The sequence below is a fragment of the Strix uralensis genome, chromosome 3, assembly GCF_047716275.1.
Source record: "Strix uralensis isolate ZFMK-TIS-50842 chromosome 3, bStrUra1, whole genome shotgun sequence".
In the NCBI taxonomy this organism is placed as follows: Eukaryota; Metazoa; Chordata; class Aves; order Strigiformes; family Strigidae; genus Strix; species Strix uralensis.
The window spans coordinates 40,007,036-40,023,022 of NC_133974.1; positions in this window are offsets into that span (position 1 = coordinate 40,007,036).

The following is a 15,987-nucleotide window of genomic DNA, read 5'->3' on the forward strand; positions in this document are numbered from 1 at the left end:
GCTGTACTTTTTGAAAACAATTCTTTGCATGCATGTGAAAGCATATTTATGTGTATCAAAGGGTTTTATGGCATAGGGCAAACTGAATCACTAGAAATGGGAACCTGATGGCAATTCCTGCCTATATTTCTTCTTGAAAAGCTGAAAAATTGGCAAATGAACTAAAACCACGCTTCGACAGTAATGAGGGAACTACAGCAAATAACTACATGTGAAAATGATCCCCTGGTCATGCAGTGTGTACACACAATGAAAGCTGGGATTTATGTATGTACATAGCCATTATATGACAACACTGTAAGTTCTGTGGAATCACAATGCTGGTTATTAAATTATTTGAATTTCTGGTAGAAAAACACAAAGTATTGTTAGTGTATTACAACACATTACAACATTTTAGGATAAGAGCTGATGACCTAAAGAGGATAAAAACTGAATGGCATACAGGACAAAGCATTATATCCACATAGCTAGCTGTAAACAGTAGATTTTTATGGTCTGACCTTTGAGTTTAGTTCTTACGAAGTAAAACTGATTCTCAGAATAGCTCCCTACCCGGAAGCACTTTTAGCAAATGAGGCCACAAAAAAGACAAAAATAAGTTTGGGCTGTTTTAGTTGTTTCCCGTTGTTCACCAGCAGATGCTCACAAAGGGCTCCTAGCCCTATCCATCCTCTGATACGTGGTGCTCTCGGGCCAGTCTGAGCTGCTTTTCTCCCTCTCCATCAATAGATGTCAATAGCAAGCTTCCTACTCCCAGAGACTTCAGCCATTTCAGGGCTCGCACCAGAACAGGAAGGAGGAAATAGTGACTCCCTTCCCAGCAAGAGTTCGACTTGTTGTGTACTTTCAGTTTGCCCTTAGAAGCTTGTTCTAGACGTACTTCTATATTTCATGCTCTGAGACTCCGAAACTGAGCCAATGTTTGTGAGCTTCAGTCATCCCATGACACATAGAATCCCCAAATTCGACTCAGATTCTGTGAATTCAACAGCATTTTGCAGATTTGCAGGAGCATGATTCAGTCTCCTCTTCATCTTGATGAGCGCTAAAGAAAACACAAGTGATGAAGCTGGGCAGGGCACATGTTCATATCTTTTTCTGTTTCTCCTGCCTTTCTTTGGTTTTGGATTTTGATTTCCACTCATGAAAAGTTCTGACCAAGGATGACAATTACATGCAAAATAACCTAGCTGAAAATGAATGACCACATTCCCTAGTCACGTACACTGAATGTGAATGAAATGTAAATGCAGTTTACTTACACATTAGTGTAATAGTGCAAAGAATCAGAACCTGAATCTGAAAAGTCATATGCGGTGATGTTGCTTCTAATATCCTGCCTTTGCTTCATTGCTCCCTTCCTTTCTCACATTGCAAGACAGCAATCCACAGGTGACATTGAGCATTGACAAACTCCAAGAAACAGTCTGGTAGCAAACTATATGTCAGTCTGCTGGGTAACTTTCTTTGTCACTTTCAGTCCCAGCTAAAAATAAATAACTAAGAAGGTGGTGGTATCAGCAGCCAAGAGAGCAGAAATGGTAATACACCGGCTCTGTCATATCAGCCGGGGATTCAGATTGCGGGGACAGGCGCCCACCAGCTAAGTGCACTGCCTGCATTCGCCTGCCATTCATCTGCCCAAAGAGCAGATCACAAATCATGCCAGTTGTTCACAGAGGCATCAGTAAATGTCAGCATGCTTTAAGAGCAGTAGCCAGCAGCCCTGCTGAAGCTAGCACATAGCTGTGATGGTAGGAAGCCTGTGTCATAATCTTCTTTTGAGCAGTCTCTTCTTTTAATTATTTTTTGGATGGGAAGTGGAAGAGTGAACTCCTAACAGTTAGGAGGATTCAGTTAGGAACTCCTAACAGGAGGATTCAACTACTGATAAATGCTGAAGTAAAAAGAGTTACTGTCTGTGAATACAAGGAGCTCACATTAGAAGAGCTCTGTGGCATCCCCCAGTGCCCTCTTCAGATAAATTTGCTCTAAATGTTTTGTGTTTCAAGGCAAGAATTTTGCAATATATTCTCAATTTCCCTGTCTTCAAGACTTCTTTACAGAGAGGCAAGGAGAAAAGGTATCTACAACCATTTGTGGCAGTTTATTCTAATCAGGTATTCTGCTGGTACAGAACAGACCATACCTCAGTAAATTTACCTTGCACAGATCACTAAACCAGAGAGACATGATTTAGGACCATATATAAGTCACTGTTGTCCCCCATTTGGTCTTGCAATGAAAAATTTGGAATCAGTATCACTGTAAACCTATTACATATTATTCCCTGATGTTGCTATGTGGCAAAACAGAGCTCTTCCAGAAGTCAAATAAGGTTCTTGGAAATAGTAAACCAGAGGCTGTCAGGGGCAAAAAAAAAAGAAAAAAGAACACTGGTATCTGGCCAAATCCATCCTTTCAGGTGTCATTGTCATTTCTCTGCTAGGTGAGGAACTGAATAAAAGCAGCAACAATTGGAACGTAAGAATGCACTGCAGGACATGCTATTGGTAGAATAAGGAGACACCCTCAAGGAGAACAGTCTTAGACTTGTTACAAATCCCACCTCATCTCCCTGATTGTCTTATGAAGACCCTGTCTTCTGCAAGAAGGAGGATCAGAGCTCAAATTTCTTATGACTTCAGAAAGTTCTTCATCTCAGTTTGATCAAGCTGATGTCTGGGTGTGCACACAAGGTTGTCCTTGTGATGTCTGAAAAAGAGGAGATCAGGTATTGTCAGGGTGAGCTGTTCTCTGAAAAGGAGAAGGACTGGCACCAAGCTGGAGTTCCTTGTTTGGAACCAGACCTCTGGCCTAAGGAGTACTCAAACTACCACCAAGGGCTTTTTAAAGTGTGGGCTTCAGATTGCTGTTTGCACTGCCTGAGGCCCCTGAGCACTGGCTCAAAGTGGCCCTTCTCAAAAAGCCCATTTCACAGCTGATTCTGACAGGCTGGGTGCCAATTCTCAATCATAAGTGTGACTCACTTCAGGGGTCCTACCTTTCTTTACCTATAAAAGGAGCACATTGCTTTTCAGGCCCTCAGTGATACAGGACTTTGTGTACTCAATTCTTGTTGAAACTCAAGAGCTTGCATTGAATAAAATGCGTGTTCTAGCTAAATACCCAGCCTTGGCTTAAAATTTCCTGGAAGAAAACCTTTATCACATTGGTTATTTCAATGGTCAAATAGGCTTCTGTCTTTCAGATTGTTTTTCTTGAGCTTCCAGTCATTGAAGGATGTTGTATATTTGTATCTTTCTCTTACCAGAGTTAAGTGATTCTGTAATTTCTTTCTGGTAAGACAGAGAGACAGAGCTCTAGGGGAATCTCACAGTTAACACATTTTCTAGATCTTAAATAATTCTTGTTAGAACTGAGAAAGAAGTATTTACTGGTGGTAGAGTCTTTCTTTTCCTTCTTTCTCTCTTTTTCTTTCTTATATTAAAAGATATTAAGATGTTCAAATTACTTTCTCATTTTAAGACAGAAGGAAAAATGAAAATATCCTATTTTTTCTCCAAGCAACAACCCAAAGAAAATGGTATTGAATTATGATTAGATTCAACAGAATGTATTTGCAGCTGAAAAAATAGTAAGTGCAAATATCTCCCATTGATGACAGTGAAATTAGAACTCGTGGAGTGGGGCTTCATAACCCAGGATTTCTTAACAATTTTTGAGTTTTTCTGTGATTCACGGCACAGTTAGCATAAACACGGAACATGAGAAATGTCGGGTACAGATTCTGCTGCAGCAGACAACTTTGGCTAGGAAAAGTTAAAGTACAGACTTCACAGTGGCACAAGGCTGTGTTACTTTTTAAAAATTTCCATCCCTGATGATGTTTTCTGCCACATGAGTTCTATCTTTCACTCCTGTTTTGCATCACACTATTCCTTTGCATGCACTTTGGCTAACAGGCATCCCCTGACTTAAAGATGTTCTGCAGGGATGCGTTCTGTCTGCCTGCCAGCTGAGAACTCCTTATCATCACAACCTGTCAAAAATCCCCTTGTGTTTAGCAACAGTTGCTCTTGCTGCTCTTCTTTCTGGTTGGTAGTGTTGTTGTTATCTCTTCTGCAAGAACAGTGTTCATGTCTGTCATTTCAACGACTCTGAATTTCTTATTTTTGTCAGGATTGATTGCAGTGCTGCTATTCCTGTTTGTTGTACACTCTCCAGGACTGAGTCATTCCTGTGTGCTCTGTGATTGCTGGGTCAAGTTCTTTTCATACAGGGGAGAGGCTTGTAGAAAGATTGGATAAGGAATATTGCTCAACTAATGCCTTAATGTAGCTTTCTATGATGTGACTAAACAGTGTCTCAAACCAGTTTGACATATAAGATGTTTTTATTTTAGAAGAAAACAGCAAATGGAAAGAAACAGAAGTCTTTACAGTCACACAAGAAAGTATTCCTGTGGCTTTTCCAAGAGCAGGATTAAAAACACTGGAGTGATTTGATGCAGAAGAGAAATATGAAGGTGAGTTTATTGAGCATGGAGGGAAGGATTCACACTAGTTGTCTTTGGTTTTCTGTGTGAAATTCAAATGCTCAAGGAAACAACTGTGATCATCAAACTATTTTCTGAATCATTATTCATCTAAACTTATACAAGAAATACACCAGAAACACTTCTTGGGTTTTTGTAGGTTTGGGGAGGGGGGCAGAATTTTTACATTTCCTAGTTAAAGGTTCACTTGTCCATTGAGGTGCAACCAAGCTAACATAGATCATGAGTCACAAATATAAGACTATAAGTTTGACTGGGCCACACCAGAGGTCCATCTAGCTGAATGTCCTGTCTCCAGGAGCGTCAGTAGCAGATGTCTAGGGAAGGCAGCAAGAACAGAGCAAGTCTGCAGTAATATTTCCCCAAAATACAACCTCAGTCCCCAGTTATTTGTAGTTTAGTATTCTAGTCTGGAACTGCTTTTTTTTTCTTTTTGGTGTTTACATACCCTCAACAGGGTTTTATTCCATTTCTTTTTCCATTAGGTTTTTCAACCCAAGTAACTGTTAGCATCCAAATTATCCAGTCACAAGGTCTTCCACAGTTTACTGTTGATTTATGGAGGAAATGTCTCCTTTGTTTCTTTCATACTTGCCACCCGTTAGTTTCATATAAGGTCTCATTGTTCTGTTTTGGCTGGCTCTGTGTTGGAAGAGACAGTGGGTGTCTATTTCCTATTTGCCTTCTGTAGAAGTATGATTTTAGAGAGCAGTACTGTATACCTTGTCAGGGGTCTCCTGATCTCCTCAGTCACTCCTCACAGAAGCCCTACTTTGACAGCCCCTCTTCACCATACCTTTTTCCAGCTCTGCTACATCCTTGTGGAGGCAGAGAGGCCAGAACTTCATGCACTGTTCCAGACACCACTACCAGAGGCTCTATGGTGGCATAATCATATGTACTTTTTGTCCTCTGTTTCCTACCAGTGCCTAGCATCTGATTTATTTTCTTCACTGCTTCTTCACATTGAAATGGTGTCTCTATGGAAGTGTCTACTGTAATGCAAAGATCTCAATCATGAAAGATGGTGGCAACAGACCTTGGGGCCCACCACCGAATAGGTAAAACTAGAATTGTTTTTTCGTTTATGCATTATTTTACTGTTACCTACAACAAATATCTTTCATTTACTTAGTTACTTAATCTTGTCAGGTCCTTCTTCAACCATGAAGAGGCCCTTGTCCTTATCACCCTAAATAACTTACTATCATCAGTGTACCTTGCCACCTCATTATTCACTCCTTTTTCCATATCACTTATGAACATGTTGAACAGCACAAGCCAGAACAAAGATCCTGCAGGATTTCACTCATGACTTTTGTCCACCTTTCATTCCTAACCTCTTCTTTCCTATCTTTTAATCAATTATTTAGTCATGTCAGAGTTTTGGTTCTCATCCCATGCCAGTTTAGTTTCTCTAGCAGGCATTGGTGAGGAAACCTTGATGAAAGCTTTCTGGATTTTCAAGAAGGACAAAACAGCTGAACCTTCCTGATCTGTGTGCTTCAAAGAACTAAGGCTTGTAGCTGTAATCACTGAATATATTAAACAAAATACAGAGATCTTTTTTAAAAATTGAGATCACTTCACACATAATTCTCCTTCCAACGATCAGCTCTGCAGGGTCTGCTGTGTCTACTTAGCTGACAGAAGACAGTGATACTTATTCAGCCTCAGCAATATCCTTTCTGCTAATCCAAGTGGTACCACAAGCTTGACTGTTGTTTTAAGCTGTAACATTTTTTTGCTCCAGAGTTTGATTTTATATAAGACAATTGATAGCACGATTGACTCAAGGCCAAGAAGTGTGTGGTTTGGTTGTTTAAATGATACCTCCTGGCAAATAATAATCTTTTCGACTTGTTATTTTGGCCATAAAACACACCCTGCATAAATATCCTCACTGAAGCTGCCTTTGGAGATACACATACCACGTTATAAACATGTACTAGGCTAAAATATTTCTGACATGTATATCCACTCAGAAAGTTATTAAGAAATATTCAGCTTGATATTTGAAATGAGGGAAACACTGAAGTATGAATATCAGGAGTTTTAATCAAAATTCTATTGGGACTTCAATTTGGGGTTGAAGCTATACAAAATATTTGCATCTGAAGCAAAATCCACAAATATTTGGATTTTCATCAGTTCTGCTTGGATGCAAAACTGTCAGACACTGCAGTTTTGGCAGTCAAAAATTGCTTTTCCTAAATGTTAACTGCATTTCCCACCCATTGGAACAATTGCAGAAGACCCAGGGGGGCTTCTAAGTCATATAAAGCCAAGTGCCAAAGAAAAGAACTTCTCCAGGGGTTCCTTGTTTCTCCTCAGGGGTAGTCTGTCACCTCCAAACCTATGCTTCATTTTCACAGAGGAATAATTCCTTATGGCAACTTTCCATGATTCTGCCTTGGAACAGGGCAATTCCCAGCAGCCGCGGATGCTGCAGTCTTACAACTTTGTTTAAACATCTGCTTAGATTAAGAAAATATTAGCACAATTCTGGGCACAATGGTCTTTCCATAAAAGGACTTTAAAATGTCTCTGCTCACAAAGTATTGTTTTCCCCAGCATGCAGGGGAGGGAACTGATGGCAGGTGTAAAATGTCAATATGTGTATATATTTTTCCAAAATCCTTATGAGGAAAATGTCACAGACTTGTGTAATAGCTTCAGAGATGCAAAAACCTAATTCCCGATGATGAATGTTTTGAAACCTTATTGCATGACAGAGATACTGACTCATTCTCCCTTCTCAACTTTTCTCACATATAAGATCTATCAGCAAAGTCATCAACTTTTATGTAGTTTTATTAGCTCCAGATATCTTTTTTTATAACAATAAATTATTTAGTGAAGAGTGTTAAGCAATTAACAAGGGAAAACCCACCTGCTTTCCCTCTTTCTGTTTTTTGTCTTTCTAAGACCTACTGTGTTTATATCCACTTTAGGTTTCTAGATATCTAGAAAATACATCCCACTTACAAACAAAGTTTAGAAATTAATTTGTTATTCAGAGTTGATCCCTTCAGGAAATGATCACGTAAATGTACATTGGTTGTGAGATTTGCTCATGTCTGTGTGCTGTGACTACTATTGCAAGAACTTTTTTCTCTTCATTCACACCTTGGGCTCTGTGGCTGACTAAAATAGGAAGCATTCCTGTCTCCTGTCTGAGGAGATGACTCCTGAAACTGCAGAGCTGTTTCCAAGATGATTATTCAGGAACTTAGTGCAACTATGTGTGCATTAACACCCCTTCTTCTCTCAAAACCTTCTCATTGGCACGAACGCACTCATATGAGAAAGGAGGGAGGACGCAGAATCTGGCCACACCAACATCTGTATCTAAAGAAATAGTTTTGGCTAGGACATGGATGAGCTATTTCACATCCACCTCTGCCCTGCACTGTCAGTAGAATAATAAAGTAGTGATATGGTGCAGTAGAAGAAACATGAAGAAACAAACATATAGATCCTTCCCACATACACAGCAGATCAAGGCAAATTTGAAGTTGTACAGAGTTTAGTAAAGTTTAATTCTTGCCAATAAACAGACCTTATTCCTTTTTTGTTTGTTTTTTGAGGAGCTACTCAGCAATGTGAAGGTTTTGTCTTGAAAATCAAACCTTACTCTCACTTGTATTTTAACTACAAGACCATCCCTCCTGCTAAAAATAAGTTGACCCTGGCCTGAGCAAAGTATTGGACTGAGTTTTGTGTTAGTAATGAAATCTTATAGCCAGTAAAGTTTTAAGTTTCATTGTGAATGGTTCACTCTGTTCTAACTTCATAATTCTTTGAAAGCCTAATGCTGAAATATTTTTCCTTATCAGTATATGTGTTTGTGTATGTATGTGTAAATACGTATATGTGCTCATATACAATAACAAGTTACATATGTAAACATAATATATATAATATGAAGGCAAGATTGTGTGGATAATGGTATGAAATAGAAATGACTACATTACTCATGACTGATAAAACCATGAACGCTTTTCTTAAATGAGTGCAAATACAATATTTCAGCCAAGCATAGTTGGTACGAGATTAAGAACATTATAATTAGATATAAAAGTGGAAGCTGTAACAGGAAGTTTGACTTCAGTCTAAACTATAACAGTCACAACTGCTGCAGTGAGTTTATTTCAGCATAGATAAGTAAATATACAGTTTTACTGCTAATGAGTTACACCAAGTGAAAAAACAACCATGCACTTTATGTTAACTACCATGATATTGATAACAACACAACTTTGTGTCAGTATGGAAGGGGGCATAGCTCAATTTTTTTTGCTAAAAAAAAAAGAAAGAGGGGGAGAGACTGGCCCATACCTAATTCTTAGTTATACTAAGGCTCTTTGAGGCCTTTGAGAAAGTAAAGGGATTTAACTTTGCTGAAATTACAGATCTCCTCTGCTCTCAGGTCTGTAAAAAGGTACCAGCAAGAGTTAAGGCCTGTTTTAAGAGCAGAGACAGCTAAGTTGTGTTGCCAGTATTATTTTACAGTGCTGGAAGAATTAGCCCTCAGCTGATGTTCAAAAAACTAAGGTTTTTAGATTTCTGAACAGACAGTTGTGCACCTCCAGCACTGAGAGCAAAACATTCCCAAGTGTCACTTTGGGAAGAGAAACAGAAAGGGCTCATGTTGAGTCCAGCCAAGTTTAGAGTGTGTTGCTTCAGGCACAGGTATAAATGTCACTCTGTCAAATGGATAGCACCTTGCAAAGCATTGATAGAAAAGAACTTCCTTTTCCAAAGAAACCACAGGACTGGAAGGAGCAAATCTTGGACAAATGACAAGCAGTTACAGTGATGCCTGTGCAAATGCAAGGAGATCCAAGGGAAGTCAGAATCATTAGCCCAGTGATTATAGATAAAATTCATCCCACCTAATTACAGACATCTTGCTACATCTGAGCTGGGCTCCCCAGGTGCCCTTTTTAATTCTGGGAGAGTTAGCAGTGTTCATAGAAAGTAATTTATCTGACCTGATTTACAAGCCTTCTTTGGGGAAAAAAGAGGACTAGAAACCTAGAAGTTCCAATTTTCAGCCATGGGCGATAAAAGTAGTAACTAGACAACCAGTTCATGCGTTGTAGGTATCTATGAAGAATATGTATAAAGCCCATGTATGTGCACAGACTCCACTCTTTGATAAATGGTGGCTGCTCAGTTCATGATTCCCAGGCTGCCTTCTTGGTAGAGCTTCCATCTCACAAAATGACATGACCTAGGCATGGTATATTCATGCATGCATGATATAGTCATATTTCACTCTATTTCTACATTGTTGCATCCTCATTCTTGCCTTTCCCCTGTCCCTGAATTCTGCCCCTGGATGTATCCTAGGTGGTGCAGGAAAGATAATGACAGTGGTGCACTTGGTTAACCTTGGTTGTTCAGAGAACCACTTTTGTGTGTCACTTTGATCTCCAGTTTAGGCATCTTGTTAACTAAAAAGGGCAAGAGCAGGAGCAAAGGTGGTTTCTGCTCAAGAATTTTACATGAGAAAAATGTTCCTTCCTACCCTTACTTTTGAATTCACGCTTGCCTCTTATATTGAGTCTTAGTTAAACATGGGATCCTGGATAAATGTTTTTGAATTTTAAATCTGAACTTTTGCAAGCACCATGATAGACAATCACATCCTTATGAAAAATGCAGCATGGTTCTAATTAATTTTTTTCAAATGTCAGTATCTCAAGGCTTCAAAATATTTTTCTTTAACAATATTAATCATCAAAATAAAAAAATTTCTGCGTGCACTGAAGCCTAATTGTTTGCAAAGATTGCAAATCACCACCAGTTAGAAATCTGTCTTTTAGTAGATTTTTTCAAAAGTTCTTTGTTTCCATTTTTTTTTTTTTGCCACTTTTTATTTGTGGGAGAAGGTATATGGAAGTAATGAACAGCATGTTAAAGAAAAAAAGCAACAAGGCTGACAGTTTTTTGGGCAAGTTTCAGCTCAATGAGATTTCAAGTGACAAAGATTTAGAAACCCTCCCAAATCATGGCTGACAGGGGAGAGACAAAGCAGTATCTGCTGAAATGCATTTACTTTCCCAAGACCTAGATGCTTCACACTATAAAAGACTGCAAAGTGCAGAACTATGCAAAAATTTTCCATTTCACCTCGCTAGGATAAGACAGCACCACTGCCAGCTAATAATATACCACATCAAATACACTTTTTTAATATGAAACCCCTTTAACATAACTTGGTCTTAACACCTGGTGCATAGAAACAGCAAACCCGAGAACAACAAGATCTTAAGAACATGTGGACAAAATCTGCTCATGTGCTGGCATTTTAATTATGTTTGCCCTGACCCTTTTCCCATGTTCTATAAAACAGACCAACAGTATAGAGAGGGGGAAAAAAAACCCACCTCAGTAGCACCACCTCAGCTAAACCAGATGAGTGCCATGCTCAGGATATTATTACCAAATAAAACCAAACCAAAACAAAAATATACTGGAAATGAATAAGGAAGCTGAAGCCGATACTTAAAATAATAGCGTAAAGAGCTGTCACACAGTTCCTCTTAATAGCTTCAAGGACACCTTCCTCTGGCTTTTAAGCAGGGTCACAGGCAGTGTTACGTGCTTTTATGGAGTCAGACCGTTTCTCTTCCCATCCTCCATGCAAAAGGCGAGCAGGGTGAAATGGATTACAGGGATTACAGATGCTCATGATCGAACACACCACTGAATCAGGGGAAGCAGCCTCCAAGGTGATGAATTCCAGCCCTCAGATTCAAACCTGAAAACGATCCGGGTGGAATTATTCCACATGGAGCCTGAATGAAAGAACCAACATTCGGTGTAGTCAGGGCCCTGCAGATGGCCAGGGCACCTCCCCGGGCATGAGCACTATGCGAGGAACCCTGCTAGTAACATGCCAAGGAGGGGTTGGCATCACTTTTATAATGGGGAAATTGTACTGCGTGCAAAATTATATCGCATTGCAAATTCTCTGGAGAGTCAGCTGAAGTTGACAAAGTGAAGGTGCTTCTTCTGTGTTCAAGTGCTTTAATAGTCAAAGCCTGATCCTATCACTGATAGCAGTGCTTTCTCATGTTGGCAGTATTTATTTTCAAAAACTAATTAAAACAAGCTGGTAGCAAGTCCACCTGGCATACGCTTTTCTCTCTGAGTCCTATCATTTAATAGCTGAATGAGGTTATACAGATTGCATCTAGGACTATGAAAATCAATAGTCAAAGAAACAGTACAGGGAAGGCTTATTTCCTCTGATGGTAACACTTGAACTACTCAGGATGAGGGGCTGAGCAGAGCATGGATTCACTGCCCTGAGCCTCCAAACAGCAATAAAAGAAGGTTAGCTGCATCCCAGTGACCCAAACCATAACTGTCCATAACACCTTCCTCAGAGCAGTAGAGAAGAATGTGTAAATGTCAGAGAAGTGCTGGGAGGTGGTTTGGGGTACCTGTAGGCTCCTCAGGGATGAGCTGAGCCTCTTCTCCAAGGACAGGCTATTGCAGACCACTGTAATGACAATTTGCTCCTAGACAGACACTACTGCAATATCCATGGTTTCTCTGCTCCCTACCCCATGTCATCAGAAGCAAGGCAACACCTCATGGCCTGATCCTCAGAGAAAGCAGTTACCTGCCCTTACCACTCTGCTGCACCTCACTCAGAGCGTGAATCCACAGATGTTCCAGTATTAACATAAAACACATAAGCCTGAGCAGAGGAAGGAAGCTGAAGTGGCAGGGACTATGACAGATGTTGCGAAATGTCGACTTATTCATAACAGAAAGTCAGGCAAATCTTTTGAAAACTTTTTTCTTTTTCCCCTTCCCCCTCCCTTTTTTTTTTTTTAATGTGCAGACTTCAAAGCAATGAATTGTGGCATCTGTAACAGCTACCAAACCGTGCCAGTTGAAGCCAGTGGAGCACAGTCTATAGTGATAGAATGCAAGTCATGCAATTATTCGAGTTTGCAGTCCTGGTTTTTGAAACAACATATGGTCTGCAGCAAGGAAGCCAGGATATTTTAAAAGAGCTCCTACAGGGTTTCAAACTTTGATTTTACAGAGGTGTGGGAAAAGAAGCAGACTCCATTCAGGCTCTGATATTTAAATACATGTGTTGTCGTTTTGCTTATTGAAGAGAGCTGTGCTGTGCTTTTACATATGCAGAATGTATTCTGGGTTTCTAAGGAGCAGGCTGTAACATATAGGTATTTCACACATTTCCTCCTTTTTGTTGACATTTAGGGAAACAGGGTGCAGTGTTGGACTGTTAGTGAACAGCAAGCGGCCTGAACAGTTTAAAAAAAAAAGTCTAACATATGAATGTGAGAAAATTCCTGTTAATCATTGCAATTAAACTGTCCATCAGAGTATTCTCAGTCACTGATTATTTTATGCTGAAACACTGTTGTCAATGAAATTGAGGATCTATGAGTTCCCACCAGGACCTCTGGGCATAAATCCCTATGACAAAATGGCGTGAAATGCTCTGGTTGAATCATCTGCCTATCAGGTGAAAAGGGGTGACAAGGATTTGTGCTATGTCCTTACCTGTTCACTCCACACTGAGGGCTGCCAGAGTTGACAGGCAAGCTTAGCCCAGTTGTGATACCATGAGCTCCAATTTGCATGTATCGATGATTTATACAAGCAGATATACTTGCAGTCTACTCATTCCCTCTCAAACATGAAGGCTTCTTAGTCCAAACCCCAACTTTTTAAAGATGTGGATCTCCATATTGGGCTTCTGTGTCAGTGCCTGTCTCCAGGACACTGTCTTTTTCAGGTCTGGTAGCTATGTTTGCTTTAATGAAAAGAAATCTAGTAGCTGCTCTGTGCCTTTATCTTATGGCTAGCTACCTACATCCCTTCAAAAGCCCTTATCAGTCCTGGATGTTGAAAAGCTAATCCTGGACATAAAGCAAGCCTTACAGAAAGCATAAAAAAATCAACACTAGGCACAACCGCAACCATGGTATAGGATGTTTCTGTTTACTAGATGAATTATAACTCAGTTTCCAATGTCACTTTTTTATTGTCTGCCTTTTAAATCTATTTTCTTCAGTATATATTGCCCAAGGCTAAGCTCCCAGGAAGTGTGGGACACCTTCCCTAGCTTTCAACACCAAAAAGTATCCCTGTCACATCTGGTTTGAACCTACACCTGACACAAATCAGAGCTCTGACTAGTAACTCCTGCAACAGGTCCAGATTATTTGGCTGAGCTGCAGCTGCAGCAAAGGCCTTTGACCTCAAATACAACTAAATATATTAAACCTATTCTGAAAAGTTGACTGGGTTAGATTCAGAGTGTGAGATCTTAAGTATGTATTTTTCATGAAGAGGAAAGAAACATCAGACAGCTCGGAAAACTGGATTTGTTCTCATCAGCAGCCAGGTGCTGATGCTTTATGGGACTATCCAGACTCTTTACCCCAAGGTTGTATAGGCTTTCACCAAGACTCCCCACTTGCTACTCTCCATCTCCACACAGTCAGTCTCCTCCTGCACGCATCATATTGGTCCCTGAACTCTCCAATTTAGCAGGAGTCATCTTCGATGAACCTTCATGGTTTGAGTAATCAGAAAAAGTCATGCTGGAGGAGAGGAGCAAGCAGAGCAGTTTCCTTTGGAGAGGCTGAGAGGGCCCAACCACTCTGCTTTCTCTTACATCCTTACTCAGAGATGCAGATGCTGTCTCAACTTTTCTTCCGGTCTCCTTTGCATCTTCTCACAGGGGAAGGTTGAAGGAATTAAATACATATGGCTTGACTACAGGATCACTGAGGAAGGCTATGATAATGCTTTCTAATATCTGAAGTATATAAAAATCTATGAAGTAGTGGCAGTAGACTCATAGAGAATGTGTAACTATCAAGAATGGGACAGTAATTATCGAAGCAGGCAATTCAGGAGTGTTTCCCAACATGAAGATCTACAGCTTATGAAATCACCCCTAAAGTTATCAGCAGCAAGGTCTCAATCAACTGTAAAGTAGACAAGAGTATGTTATTACTGACATAGAAATAAGTTCAATCTGATTTTACTTAGGCCCCCAGCACACAAGGTTTGTACAGAACTGTCAGGTATTTGCAAGGTCACTCCCCTATTTATACTGAATTGCTACTTTTAACTTGTGCTCCCATTCTAACAACTTCATGCTCTTTGTAAACCATCAAAGTTTTAACTCATACTCCTGTGTAAGAAGCCCTCTTGCCCAATGCAGTGCATTTGGGTGTAGTTGATAAATCTCATCCTCCACAAATTGCTGCAGAGAACGAATGGGAAAGTATGCAAACTCAGAAGTGGTTTAAAGTGAGTTCCAAACCATTTTGACAACTGTTTGTATTCTTGAATCAGGTCTTAAGGCTGCTCTATGCCTGCTTATAGAATAGAAGCTGCAGCTTTCCATTTTGCAGCCTGGGAAAAGACCTGTAAAGGATTAATTTATATTTGATGTAGTTTTATGCAGCTGACAGTGGTAAGTGCAGGACCTACTTCACCAGTCATTATGTGCTTAGGAGAGATTTTGATCTCCCAGGAGAATGATGCCACTTGGATGAGGTAGTTGAGTGCATCCTTTTTTCAATGCATATATTGCATGTATGCAATGTGTAGTGTACATATAGTTTTGCACAACAGAAATAAGCTATTTGCTCATGCATGTAGACAATCTGCATGTAGCAGATCTTGTGCTTATACAAACTCTCAAGTAGCAAAAACCACAGCAACTACAGCAACAAAAAACAACTAAAACACAGTCCTTCCAGATGCAAATTTGGTGTGCAGAAGCACACATGTAGTAGTGGAAATCAACCCCTCATGGTTCCTTTCAACTTCCTTTGAAGTCAGTAGCAAAATTCCCATTGAGTTCAATAAGAACAAGAGGCGGCCCTTGATCTAGTAAAAAGTCCTTATGAGGTTTTATAAGCTCTTTATACAAAACTTTATTCCAGTTGTATATGAAATACATTTTGATCCTATATCCACCCACAAGACTTTGTGGCTGGTTGAGAATAATGTGACACCTTCACCCTGCCCAACCAGCAACTGTCACTCAAAGTCCTGGTTGTGCAGATGTAGGAGGGATTCCAGGATACCTGAGCAAGTTTTGGTTTTCAGAGAAGAGCCACTAAAGAGAGGATGACAGCTCAAGTAACTTGCGTCCAGCTGTTCAGGAGCACATTAGGTCAAGGCCATTTCTGGCCACTGATCCAGCCTCCCTCATGACAACAGACACATGACAAATGTCCCTGCTAATTCTGCTCAGTCTTGTGGTAGCCTTGGACACAGCTTGTCACAGGGGATTAATACCAAGACTGGAGAACCTGGCATGAGTAGATGGAATTGCATTAGAGCAGTTCTGTTTCACTCCTTTCTGATCAAGACCAGAGAGTGGTGATGGGCAGCTATTCCCTCTGCTTGAGGGCGCTCAGCTGTGAATTCCCTAAGGG